The sequence below is a fragment of the Haliaeetus leucocephalus genome, unplaced genomic scaffold (assembly GCF_000737465.1).
Source record: "Haliaeetus leucocephalus isolate CR32 unplaced genomic scaffold, Haliaeetus_leucocephalus-4.0 Scaffold204, whole genome shotgun sequence".
Taxonomy (NCBI): domain Eukaryota; kingdom Metazoa; phylum Chordata; class Aves; order Accipitriformes; family Accipitridae; genus Haliaeetus; species Haliaeetus leucocephalus.
In genome coordinates, this window is record NW_010972640.1 from 158,692 (window position 1) to 168,995 (window position 10,304).

The window sequence follows — 10,304 nt, forward strand, 5'->3', positions numbered from 1 at the left end:
GGTGATACCAAGAGCAATAGAAACTGATGAGGATTTGCTTCATCCTGTGGATGATGCAATTTGGTTGGCCTAGAAAATGAAGGGAAGAGGTCAGAGAAATTACTACTGCTGTGAATATGCAATACAGTTTGGGAACACGTTTTAATGAAAAAAAAATACGGAGAACACAACACAGAATGGAAGATTAAACAGAAAGAAACAATATCAAAACTCAGTTAAGTCAATGGGAAATTTGGATTTCCTTCCCTGCGGTATGCATCAGGTTTCTAATGAGAATCTGACTACAGGTGGCTATGGAATAAGTTGCCCCTTCACTGAAGCTTCTCTGGATACTTATAAGAACAAATCTCTCTGTGGTGTCTGCTGGCTCCCCGTACTGTGGATGCTTCAGAAACCGAAAGCAGCTGGTTTCAACTGAACAGTTGGGGAAAAAGTAGGATGCTCATCTCTGTAATTTTGGAAGGATAGTAGCAACCCCCTCATTTATGTGCCTTATAACTAACATAAAAGATGGTATGATAGCTCCCTGCTGAAGATTTTAAATGGTACTTCAAATATGTGGTTTCATCTGGGAGAGCAGCTACCAGTTTGCAACCAGTGCATGCAGATCATTCACTGCTGGCTTTTTCCCTCCCGCTGTTCTCAGACCAGATGTTAGTAAAAAATGTAGGAACCTGTTTCTCCTCTCCTGTTTAGTTAATAAGGTGTTCACCAAATACTCCTAAGTCTTTATCTAGCAAAACTGGATGAGATCCAAGTTATCAGAGAATACAGCAGGGATGTCTTTAAGGAGGCAGATGTTCAAAGGAGTACTTTGAAGAGTTCTTCGACCTGTGCGGAGTTGATTACCATGATGTGGATGAAAGATGAGAAGAAAAATAGATGAAACCACAAAGCCTAGGAGAATACGCTATACCTGCCAACAATAAACTTCAGAAAGACTTAAGTTATAGAAGCAGTAAAATATTGCTGTGATAAAACTTCTAAGCCAGGACAGACCTCCAGGGACTGCCGAGAAATTTGAGAACAGTCAGTACCGTATCAGTTCTTTCACCTGACAGAGACTTTTCAATCCACTTGCCATTGAGTGATAAAAATCCTTATAAGGAATCACAGTGATTCAAATAGACAGGAGAGGAAAAGACATACTTTGACACAAAAGGACCTTCACTTTTAATGGATAAGGAGGTCTGCCTGGTTTGCAGACTGCCCACCTAGTGTCAGATTTTGTAAATTAAGAACAGGTTTGAAGACCACTGTTAAAAGCCCTCAGAGCACTACGGACGTAAATCAGTGTCAATAATTTCACTGATACACACGTGTCTGTGCTGATCTTCAGCCTGATACTGAAGGAGACTGTCCTCCTTGGACAACACCTTCCAGATACCACATAGAAACTGCAGCCCCAGATATTCGCTCGTTGACGTGTGGTTCACCGGTAGCGTTGCGTTGATGCCGAGTGCTAAATCTCAGGCTCTGCCTTGCAATCGTGCTGTTGGGCCCACAGTCCCCTGTGGGTCTCACTTAGGGGGCAGAGGCCAACAAAGCTGGAGCCTGGAGGAGGAATTCCCCTTGTTTCATCCATCACAGCCCTCTGGGCTGCAGCTGGTCCTTTCCCCTGGGGTGGCTGTGAGCAGGAGCAGGAGCAGCATCACCGCTGGGAAGGGATCCGAAGGTAGATGTGTGTTCCCACCCATCCCTCAGCTGTGCTGATCAAACAGCAGGAGAATAACAGCTCTTCTTGACACATTTTTTTCCAGCAAAAAAATGTCAAAATGCTAGAGTTACATAAAATGCTTTTCACTATTTTGGAGCTATATATGTTCTTTTCATCTTTTAAAGCAGGGCAGGCACTATGTGACTGGTTTCTCACTGGAAAATATATAATCTATAGTTCCTACATAATCTCAGAGACACACATGTATAATCATACAAACACACACTGTGTTCAAACCCTGGAATTTCATCTGTCCCCATCTATCTTGCAGCTTGTATCTGAACTAAAGCTAGGGTGAAAAAAAAACCAAACCAAAAAAACATCATTCCTCCACATCTTTGTGCCACCAGAGGAAAATTAAGAGAGACCATGCTCTTGACAGTATTACTGACAATACCCACAGCATGTATTTTCTATGTGCCCCATTTAGTATCTTTCAGTTACTGTTTTCCTAAACATACAAACCAGAATACTCTTGCTTTCACTGTAGAGAAAGCCAGGAAAATTAGCTTAAATTAATGTATAACTTTTACGTGGCCATATTTACCTAAAAGAAGTACTAAACATGTGCAAGTGCATCAGATTGGGCTTGTGAGAATTCACAGTGAGGACGAGCAGGCTATTGGCACTTGGTGGAGTACTTGCATATGATTTATCTTAGCGATTTCTGATCTATGTAATAAAAGTGGGCCGGAGAGAGAGAGGAGTCTGCTGGGACAACTTTGGGTATGTACATTATTCAGTAGTAATAGAAAGAAGTAAATAGAAGTTCAATATTTGGCTAGCTTCCAACGGGTGAGACACATTTGACAGTAGGCAAGGCTTCCGAGGGAACTGGTAAAGGCCTTTACATTTAGGTCACCTATATTTAGACAAGATAAAGCACTATGTCTTGTCCTACTAAGAACTGTTCCAGCTTAATAGATCATTTCTCTCTCCAGCTTTCATATTTCTACAGGGGGCTGCTGTGCTGCTGACTACAAAACAATGCCTGGATTTAAAAGAAGTATGAGTATTTTTTACCTAGAAATACAATGCATTTATCTTTAGAAAATAATAAGTTGAAAGGGTTAGGGATCTACTTCATTCTGGTCAATTCATAGTATTTTTTGTGGGAAATTATTTGTTCAGGTTTCTGAGTTTAAGCACTTGCAATGACTTAGGTAACATGACTAACATATATCATAGGTTTCCTCTTCTTACAGGAGGAAATGCTCTCAGTAGATTCTTGTTTTGGTATACTTCCTATTGCCTTATCTTAATTAAGGGTTTGCAATACAGAAGAATGTACATTTTATACTGCAGCCAACCAAATACCTGTTTCCTGCTGAGGCCAAAGCAGAATCCCAGGAAAGAGGATTAAAACATATTCAGATAAGTTGTGTATCCTCTCAGACACTATTAATCAGAAACTTCCTGAGGCAGATGTTATTTCTGTGAATTCAGTGATCATCAGTTGAACCTCTTTCACGAATTTGTTCTGGAAAACTTTTTTGGGCCTGTAAGCTTTTGCAGCCACAACATCCAGGCTAAGTTACATGAGACATTCCCAAGAAACCTGGAGAAAGAGGAATGATTTTCCTTTTCTTCTCCAGTGGTAGAAAAGGTATTTTGTAAGTGTCATAAAAGTTCGAAGAGTTTCCCTGGATATTATCTGTAGAATACAGCATTTGGACTGCTAGGCCTTGATTTCATTACCTTAATGTGGGCTTTTCTTGCTTTTTGAACAGCCCAAAGGCATTTGCAGAGCTGGCAGACATGGCACAAAGACGAGACCTCAGCCTTTCCATAGGAGCAGATAGAAGCCCTGCAGAACACCCTGGGACATCCCAACGGCACAAGGACTCCTTGGGCAGGTAGCTATTCGTAAGAATATGGGAGACAAACACAACCCCACCGTAAGAAGGTGTCTTATTGTGAATTACTTGGACGGAATGATTCCTGACCCGTGCCAATGTCCAAATGGTGCCAGGGCATCGCTTCTGAGGAGTTGGTTTGTCCTGAAGGAATACAGAGCCAGGAAAAAGCCTCAGTCCTTTGAGATATGTTAGATACCTCCATTTCACAGATAGGTCCATATATATCCACCTCACTCTGTGACTCTGGGCCACATACTCTTCTCCAACGCAAAGTTACAAGATTGCCCTTTAAAGTCATCACTGTAGAAAAACCTGTAATTCCCCACTGCAAGGGGAGCGAGCTATTTCACGTTTCTCACAGCAGCTCCTTGAATGGACAGCAAAGTAGCACGGGACCAGTGCAGCCAACAAAATTATTACTGGCATATTTTCAGGTCGCTAGACTATGTCAGCGATGTTTATGTGTGTTTTGTTGCCCTGTAAATGTAAAACCAGGTTCAAGAGAATTGTGGCAGCTGCTCTGAGATGTGATAGAAGTTCAGCTTCTATGGGCCATCAGGAAGAAATATGAGTAACCTTTGAGTTTGCAGTGAAAAGGAGTGCTATGGAGTCTAGAAGCAGCAATGCATTGAGCGAACTCATTTTTTTGAAAAAAGGCCATCCCCAATGGAGAAAAATGTTTAAAGCAGTTCCTCATTTATTTGAATGGATCTTGAACTTTTAAGAAGGATGTCCTGTTCCACATCGGCTCTGGGTCACTCTGCATGCTTTTCTCCAGGTACGTTTATTTTACCTCAGTCCTAGTTTCCCCATCTGAGCATAGAAATTAAAAGTGAAGCATTACCTGTGTGAGTTGTATAATCTAAGCTTTAGGGATATTTCTGAAATCTTCTCTAAACCATATTTTCTAGGGCTTTTCAAAGTCAGTTATAAAATTATCAGGAAATTCGTTGAACTGATCACTTTTCTTAGAGGTCAAGCCAATAATCTAACAAGGTCACCTCCCAGGTCATTTTGATAAGGGTGCTCTCTGCTATTACCCCCCCCACAAAAAAAAAAAAAAATCCCATAAACACATAAACAACACACATGCACAACAGTATCATAACACAGCAAGAAAATATTTTTTTGACAAAATAAGTATTAAGCTAGAATATTCAAGTTTGAGTAACTCTTGATGACTTAAAAAACCATTCCAATTAGGAAACCCTTTGTGAAAAAAGAGAAGATATTTAAATTATTTTTAAGAGCAGTAAATTGGTTTCTTGAGAGCTTCCCATGGCTATACCACGTTCAGTGGGGCTTCCTCTGTTTAAATATAGCCCTAGAGTGCATTATTTCTGCTGATGTATGTGAATTTAAGAACATAAATAATTTTTGAGGATCATATATCAAATCTGTAACTTCGTGACAGAAAATATTAATTTTTACTATTAAAAGGCATGCTTTGTGTGTCTTCCTTGTTTCCAGTTCAAGTTTTATGTAGTAAACACTGAAGAATTGTTTTCTTGTTCCCTTAAAGGTAGCTTTGATGGAAAAGTTTAAAACAAACCCCAACACATCAGAATTTAAGGGGTTTGAAAAAAACTTCTTTTTTTTTCCTTTCTTCCTTCCTTTTTTCCTTTTTTTTTTTTTTTTTTTTTAAATCTGAGCTGCTTGATGGTTGCCAGGGTATCCACAAAATCTGTCTACATATTTACAAGGGCATTGTCCGGACAGTCTTTCTTTATGGCAGTGACATTCCCCATGTTCCTACATGAGCAGGTAGGGCTTAAAGCGATGATATTGCCTCTTGCTTTGTGCAGAACTAATATTCAGTGACCCTCTCTCTGAACCAGTTCACATCAGCTAAACCTGTGGAGCAGAAATGTCACTCAGCAAAACAAGACCAGCAAAATGGTGAATTTTCTGCCAGTTTAGCACTCGAAATCTGGCAGCACAAGGAGGAGGGCAGGGCAGCAGCAGTTTTAACTTGATTGCCTCCAACTGTCTTAGAAATGCAGCCTTGGGCCTTAAGTAATTCTGTGCCTGGCAAATGTGTTGAAACATTAAAGAAAATGAAGAAATTATAAAGCTTTTTTTGCAAATAATGATCTTTTCTAATTAGGCTTGTTAGAAATTTGGCTTAAAAGATGATTAAATGAGAATTTGAAATGCAAGAGAACAGTGGAAGCTTATTATGAAACTCTTTTTCCATGCTTGATGTTATATATCTTAGATTTTTATGCCGTTGTCCAGGAGGACAGCATTGCTTTTGTTATATACCATCGCTATTGTTTCACACCACATTTCCACTATCAAATCTGGAGTTTAATTGGGTTTCTAATGGATCTTCCAGTGCTTCCAGTAGGTGCATTTTCAGCTTGATACATTGAAGGCAAAAAGAAATGATAATGCTGAAGTTGTCCAAAATATGTGTTTATCTTTACATAGCTTTTCTTCAAAACATGTATGGGGGCATTCAAATGACTCAAGCCGTAGTAAGATCTTTCTCTTAGATATTTGGAGAAACCTTCAACAGGATGGGTGGAGTAAGCTACGATGAGAAGGAGAACATAAAATTCATGGGAACTCCTACCATTTCCAGAAAGACAGGTACAATTTTGCACCAAATCAGACAAGGCCCTCCCCATCCCATGATGTTGCCTTTGAGAGCACAAGATATTAAAATGTTAAGCCCTAAGAGAAAGAGGATATAGGATTTCTAGGATATAGAAACTTTCTTTGCTCCTGCTTGAAAATGTCTGTAGGAGCCTCCTACTTACACCAGATAAGTTTTGTGGTTTTTTTTTCAAAATGACATTAGTATATTTTCTGCATTACTTGATGGCATCTGTAGTATTGTTAAAGAATGTGAGAACCTAAATTACAAGATGAAGTTTGGATATAAATTTTAAAACCAGATTTGATATGATTTTATGAAATATTTCCACTTTATCAGAAAAAAAGAAATTTGTTATAGAAAAATCTGTTTCAATTATTTTTTTTTCTGCTTATTTTCCACAATATCTCATACATACTAGTTAAAAAAAAAAAAAAAAAAGAAGGGGAAAAAAACCCCAGCTATGCATGTGTGGGCACGCAATTTCTACAAGTCCTGCCAGTTGGTGGAGGTGAATAACTTACTTAGAAAAAAGCACATATGCACACCCACATTCATGAACACCTCTCATCAGATCTGTCCTCTGCACATATAACTGAAGGCTGGAAAACAAACCAGACTTCATATGAGAAGGTTTTACTCTCAGTCTGCTAAATCAGGTGCCCAAAGTGGGTTTCTGAATTCTTTAATCAAAGTGTAAGCAGTGCTGGGAGATGAACAATGGGATTTAAAGGCCAGCACTGATAAATAATTGAGCTAGTCAGCAGAAAACAGTGTTCAAGGGGACCAAATGAGGTCCTGCTTATTTCATGATTTAGTGGCCTGCTTAAAACTCTGACTTAAACACCTGTCTTAGGCTGGTGTCTTCTTCTGTATTTAAGCACCTGAACATGTTTATTCTTTCTTGAAATGTACGGAGAAAAGCAGACTAGGCTGGTAAGTGAAGATCACTCTGAATTCAGGAGTCAGGGCCTGTGAGGCAAGAGAGTTCATCCATCCATAGGCCCAAATTTACAGATCTGAGATGGCTCCAGATGTTCGTTATCTTACAAGTCTGGGCATACGCTGCATTAAGACAACTATGAAAGTTATTAAACCGTAGCACGTGACCAAGGAGTTGGGCAGGGATTTTGGTGCATGAATTTAGATTTCTAAATTTCATGTCAGAAGTGGAATATTGTTACCCTCCACCTCACATGTCTTGATTTGGCGCATGTTATTTCTATTGCACAGTTTCTGTCAAACTTTCAAAACGCATTATCTGGATAAGCATCCTCCTAAAGAGAACACCATAAAAAATTAGATCTGCAGATGAAGATTAGGAGTTCTTTGTAAGGATGCTGTTACCTGCTATAAAAACGTGCTTCATTTTTATCAGGTCTCTGCTGCAATTAAGGGACTGACCAGTACTAGCAATTACATAAAACCATTATCTCACTGGAGCAGTAGAAATAATGTTACCAAGGTGATTCTGTTTTTTGTGATATTCTAAACATATGGCGAGACTAGAACACTATAATACAAAGGCTTAAATCTTGCTGGGCACAAAGGCTGCACTTCAGCTCTCAACTGAGAAACTGGGATTTTCATTACTATGATAATTTCAGTTAAAGGGCCAAAAATGGTTGCTTTTTCTACAGACTTTAAAATGAAAATTCTTGCACAGCCTGGAATATCTTAGCACAGCAGCAGGTTTTTATGAAGATAGTGTTAGTTAACATATTTGCATTACTGTATGTTTCAGTTTAAAAAAAAAAAACATATTCCAAGTTATGTTGGATTCAGATCAAATCATCCAGGCAGGCTTCCAGAGAGTGGGCTGTTTCCCAAATGACAATAATTTCATTAGTATACTTCCTGCAGCTCAGCCAACATGCTAAACCAAGCACTTGGTAGTAGATGATGTTGGCTAAATATTTTGTGCTCCTATAATAAGGGTTTAAGAAGTGGTTTAACTCTGTTTTCTCTAAACTAAATAGGTGATTTACTTTTGACATCAGCATGAAAGGAATCAAGGCAAGTGCTTTACGCACCTGCACTTTATAAAGCGCTGCTTTGACTGGGTGTATTTTGAGGTTATTGCCTATTTATCACCTGCCTTTGAAGTGGCAGAGATTGGCCACAAGTGGACACTGGAGAGGGGTGACACTGCTTTAAAGGAATAAAAAAATTGTTTATAAGAATCACTGGTTTTAATTTCTGGGGCACAGGAAGTAGGGAATATGTTAAGGAAATTAGGCACAGAAAATATATTAAGTGAGGAAGATTCACCGGGATCTTGGCATGTTTTCGCATCCTGGTGCAATGTGGGGCAGCGCCGTATGGGTGTATCTCATCTGAGCTTTGTGCCGGTAAAGGTCAGGAAGCTGTGCAGTCTCCTGCATAGAAAATCCATCAATTTCTTCTTTATTTCAGCCTAAAACCTTTATAGCAAGTTCACTCTTTCTTTTTAAATTTACCAGTTCTGTCCTCAAGTTTTTCTTGTTGTTTTCCCTCTTCTGAATAAAACATGAGTGAATCCTGAGCAAGAGCCTCAGGACTTCACTGTTACCAATGACACTGTTATTATTATTTCCTTAACTTCTTCATGTGGTTGTAATTATTTCTTTATCTGTCTTTTCTGGGGGTTGGTAGTGATAATAAAACATACAAGTCCTGACTCCAGCCCCATCAGATGGCTAAGGAACTGTTTCAGTGTGGGGTTTTGCATGTTGGGGTTCAGTTCCGTACCCTTATGGGTCTGTCTGTCTGTCTGTGCACCTCTGTTATGGTAAGTCCTTAAATGTGAGAATATGCAAGAGAGTTTAGGGAGGAAAAGAGATGGCTTTCAGCATTGGTTTTTTTCATGGAAAACAGCCTTTCACAAATGATATATGTGGTTTATAATCCTTAGTTGTTAAATATCCACTGCTAAATCTGCCCTCACGTGTTGTCAGATCTGGGAGCAGGAAGGCAAAATACTAATGATCTTAAGTCATAGATGCTACACCACGAGCAGTGCAATAAATCTTTTCTAAATAGTTTTATCATTTTGCTCCATGCAGCAGTTCTGCACATTTTCTGATAAATTATTACAGAAAATTGGTATCCATTTGAAAATTCTGAGTGTGAATACAATTTATTAGAGCAAAACATCATAGTAATTAACAATAAATTGAAAAATGCAGAGAAAATTCAGCTTTCTCATCATCTTATCCAAGCAGACTATGATGTTATAATCAAAAACACCCTAATACGTATTTTGTTTTCTTCAGTGCTGATATAAATAATTATATGGAATCAGCTCTCTTAGGACTTCCAAATTTCAGCTTCATTCTGTTGGGTCAAAGATGTTCAATAACCTTGATTAAATGCCAGCAAGAGATTTCAGTCTGAGACATCACATAATAAAGCTGAGTCAAATATTAGTTCTGCACAATCCTGGCTCACTTTACACTACCTTTGGGAATGCTTTAAACTATTACTACCCAGTGATTTCAACAGCATTGCTAAGACCACTCTGCTAGCATATTCCCAACGCTGGATTGCTAGGATTGTGGCGAATGTGCAAAAAGTTCCTGATTTACATTTTATTTTCAGGAGGACAGTCCAGCTCCGTTCACACAGAGTTGATATTCTGAGTGTGTCTGGTCATAATCCATGACAGTTATTTTTTTCCCATCGGCAAACCAAGGCTTCAAGGGAGGAGAAGGAAATGCAATCACACTTCCCATGAAGGATTGTCACGGTGGCGGCAGGAATGACAAAATCTTTCTTGATTTCCTAAGACCTGGGTTTTTTTACTTTCCACCCTCCTATTTTTCTCTTTTTCACTAAAGTTAACAAAAACAGTCAAAAGCAAGCAAATTGCCATCAAGATAAGTAAACGTTAGATTAAGTTTAAAAGATTTTATATTTATATGTATTAAAATACTCATCTCTGTCTGTAACAGAAATTGAGATGAGCTGGGAAATATTCATAGGCGCTGGAATATGACCTTTTATGCTGCTAATCTGACAGAACATTCACCAGCTTGTTCCAACCAGCACTTTCCCTAAATAATTCTTGGACATCATTTGGTAATTAGAGTAGTTGAAGGACCTTTCCCTGTGAAGAATTAACATGCAGCCTCCCTGTTTTTAAAGT